The sequence below is a fragment of the Diachasma alloeum genome, unplaced genomic scaffold (genome assembly GCF_001412515.2).
Source record: "Diachasma alloeum isolate Michigan unplaced genomic scaffold, Dall2.0 Dall_scaffold_00761, whole genome shotgun sequence".
NCBI classification, from domain to species: domain Eukaryota; kingdom Metazoa; phylum Arthropoda; class Insecta; order Hymenoptera; family Braconidae; genus Diachasma; species Diachasma alloeum.
In genome coordinates this window covers 73,793-78,035 of record NW_021680891.1, presented here as the reverse complement: position 1 = coordinate 78,035, position 4,243 = coordinate 73,793, and positions in this window count along the sequence as shown.

The following is a 4,243-nucleotide window of genomic DNA, read 5'->3' as shown; positions in this document are numbered from 1 at the left end:
ATTGCCGCATTTCGAACTACTATATATAGACAGTATTCCTGCCAAATTTCATTGCCTCATGATTTTTTGTTTCTGAGATAATGACTACCAAACTTTGAATTTTCAAAAATTCATAACTTTTGAATGACGCATCCGATTCGAACAAATAAAAAAAGAAAATTTTTGTTTTCGTTCATACTTCCAGGGAAAAAATACTCCATAGGTGTGAAGAAGCTTGTACACCTATTTTTCAATGAATTTTTACGTTTTTATTTTTTTTCGGCCCCAGGGCCGTCCGGTATTCGACTGGAATATTGTCTGTCTGATAGANAGTGTGTCAGTAGTTTGTCACACGCGAAATTGGACAGTTTCGACAAAAAAATCAGAAAGGAGCTTCTTCAATTCACATGAGAAGAGTTTCACCCCAGGCCAGTCCTTATATTCATCCAGATAACAGGCCGGGGTTGGATTTGTACACATCAGTTGTGCTCGACAATCTTTGTAATCCTTGAGTGGGTAGGGGGAATCTTTAGTTAGAGCGGCAATGTTGATGGCTTCGAGCATCAATTTGCAATTTTGATGATACGTGCAAACACATACCACGTGAGTGCCANCAGCTATACAAAGAAACAAACGTGTCAATCAATATTTTTTGCTCATAACGATGAAAAGGAAAGCCATCATGGAAGAGACAAGCAGCACACCAGAAAAATGTGATCTCTTTGCAATTTTCTTATTTTTTCTCCTTTTCTCTTTTTCTTCTTCTTTTCAATCTTTTTTTGCTTCTTTCACCTTTCAANCGACAATCTTTGTAATCCTTGAGTGGGTAGGGGGAATCTTTAGTTAGAGCGGCAATGTTGATGGCTTCGAGCATCAATTTGCAATTTTGATGATACGTGCAAACACATACCACGTGAGTGCCATTTGCTCCCGCCAGTACACATTGTTTTGGTCTCAGCTCAGCGAACTTACTGAAATCAACCAAAGCCTCTGGATGAGTATTTTCGTACTTCCTATGAAGGTGTTTCAGATTTTCGAGTATCATTTGCTTTTACTCTACTTTCTTCTCTCCATTGATTTTGACGGATACTTTATCTTTCATCCCTNGAAAAATGTGATCTCTTTGCAATTTTCTTATTTTTTCTCCTTTTCTCTTTTTCTTCTTCTTTTCAATCTTTTTTTGCTTCTTTCACCTTTCAATCGACAGTTTTCCCTTCTGCTAGATGGAAGGGACTATCAACAATATTATAAATCTCTTTCGAAAGACAAAGTACTCATCCAAAGAAGTGCGAAACATGGAAAAACAAGTTTTATTTTATTGTAACGACCTTTTTACATTTTTACAATAAGAGGCTATTATTTACCGTCTCCAACTACCACTTGCCCAATTGCACTGATTTANATTTGTTTTGAAAATGAATGACCTGCTTTCGCAATTGGTGAGGCAAATACAACTTTGATTTCTCTTAATTTTTTCGCTCTTGACGCCATGTATCTCGTAATGCCAAATTCAGAAGCNGAATGGTGTTTTTCAGTGGCTGGAATAGCTTTGGCACTATCAAATCTTTCCCTCAATTCAGTTTTTNAATCATTGAATTTTTTCTTGAAACCATCCAGCATTTCTTCTAATTCTATTTCTCTCGAAGATCGATAGCGCTTTGATAAAGAAGGATCAGCGTCACTTTGGTCATCTTCCGCATCAGAATGCATGGGGGAACTGGAGAATTCAGATACATTTTCCGCTTCTTCATCGATTGAAATGCCGGACTCGTTGAGATGGAAAGACCGACCTGATCTCAGAGAACTGTTCATCACATCTGGGCTTGGTTCGGGTGTTTCGGCTTGGGGCTTTGATATCTCGGGTGGGGTGTTCGAACATCGAAGATTTGTACCATGAAGATTTACCATTGAGATGGGTGGAATCACATAATTCGCGGCCATCGTCCGGCACTGGCCACACATGTTCGCAGACTTTGGTAGAAATGGAAACTTCTTGTGTATTGCCGAGGAAATGAGCCGCAAATTCAAACCATTGTGTCCCTTCTGACCAGGAATCCGCATCGGATTCGTACACCTATCACTTCGCGGCATTCTATGAAATGTAAAATGATCCAATCCAATCCAAAATTATCCGGAAAATGAGGATTATTCCAATAAGTAACGTGAAAACTACTTACCTCGATACCACAGACGGGAAAATGCGAATCGATTCGCAAGGAATTGTACAACGATGAAAACTCAATGAGGAAGTTGAAGTTTTCACTAAAACTAGAGCCTCAGGAAAAACTGATGATATTAAATCAATGAATTGATTCTTTTTGTTTTCTTTTCTCATTTGTTTGGTCATGATTAGGCGAACTTCCGATGATGATGACACAGTATAGCTCTCATAGAAAGCGAAAAGACGCAAAAATTTTGAAGAAAATTTTTTTCCCGACGCATTGTTTCTCTTTTCCATTGTGACGCATCTCTTTTCTAACTCGTATTCATCAAAGATATGGATTGAAATATCAATTTCTCAATAAAAACAAGGCAGCTCTCCTAGAAGGCGTAAAAACACGAAAATTTAGGAAACAAAAATTTTCTCCGGTACATTGGTTGTCTCTCCCACGATGGCATTTTTTTTTTACATCATATGTGGACGTCCTCTATGAGAAAAAACATATTCCAGTCGAATACCGGACGGCCCTAGAGCCGAAAAAAAATAAAAACGTAAAAATTCATCGAAATTCAGGTGTAGGATGTTTAGGTACTTCTTCACGTCTATGGAATATTTTTTTCCTGATAGTATGAATGAAAACAAAAATTTTCCTTTTTTATTTGTTCGAATCGGATGCGCCATTCAAAAGTTATGAATTTTTGAAAATTTTAAGTTTGGTAGCCATTATCTCAGAAACAAAAAATCATGAGGCAATGAAATTTGGCAGGAATACTGTCTATATATAGTGGTTCGGATTGCGGAAATCAAATCATTTTTTTTAGACAAAAAAAAATCCGGGGNTTAAGTTTGGTAGCCATTATCTCAGAAACAAAAAATCATGAGGCAATGAAATTTGGCAGGAATACTGTCTATATATAGTGGTTCGGATTGCGGAAATCAAATCATTTTTTTTAGACAAAAAAAAATCCGGGGTGGCTGAGTTGACATGGAATGTCCCTACTGACTGAGGCTGATTTTTTCAATGAATATTTCTGAATCTACTGAACTAACTTCAGGTTGTCACTGGACAGCTGGATCTTTTGCAGCGCAAGGAATGAATTTGTGTACAAAGTGGGTGATTTTTTGGATGCAACAATAAGCAGAAAAACATTTTTCCGGTTCTTCTACGACAAAATTTGTTGGAGAATCATATTTTCGCGGGGATTTCACGTGTTTTGGAAAAAGCATTTCCCGTACCACCTCCAATGAACGATATCGTATATATAACCATATCGTATATATCGTATATATATATGAAAGACTATTGTCTGAGGCATATTTCGAAAAAATATAAGGAGGGTTACTTAGCAAACTGACGTACCTTCTAATAACTCCATTGTTTCCCCTTCTTCTTTTTCTCCTTCTTCTCGTGAACACAGAATTCTTCTCCCAGTGTCAATGATTCTATCCAAACGGCCATTTCGTCCTGTTTCTCGATGCAGGTTCAATAAAGTTTTCACTTCTTCATTTTCTATGCTCTCCATTTGCTTTTGATGAGCAATATCGAACAGATTTTCCAGCATACATGTGAAATCGATCAGTTTCCATTCCACTGGTCCCTCCTTGCGTGATCCGTAATTGAGAATAGATTTATAATGTTTCACTAATTTTTTCACCTTTTCGATCGCATACGATTCTTTCACTATTGGGATCCCTGCCTATTCCCAGAAGACAGCGCACTTTCGCATAACACTCATTCCAGCTCTGCGAGGTGCGAGTTTTGGTTTAGCATATCTCGTGTGGTAAAGGTAGCATTGTAAAACCTGCCTGTTTGAAGGCCATTGATTTTCACAAATATGGGGAGTTGCGTTCCCGATTAACGCAATATCTGTGGCGGTTCGCGTTACCGGCATATTGACGGGTGGTAGTTTTTTGCGGTTGACTACGGAGAAGATTCCAACGTAGCGATTGCTTAGATGTCGACAGTTTGGATATCTCCTGTTGACTGACCGTCAGTACGCACCACGAAAATTGGTGCGATGGAGACTTTTTTTTTTTAACCAAGTTTTTTATTCATTTTTACAAGTGTTGTTTACAATATTTACAACTCTTTACTTTTAAAAA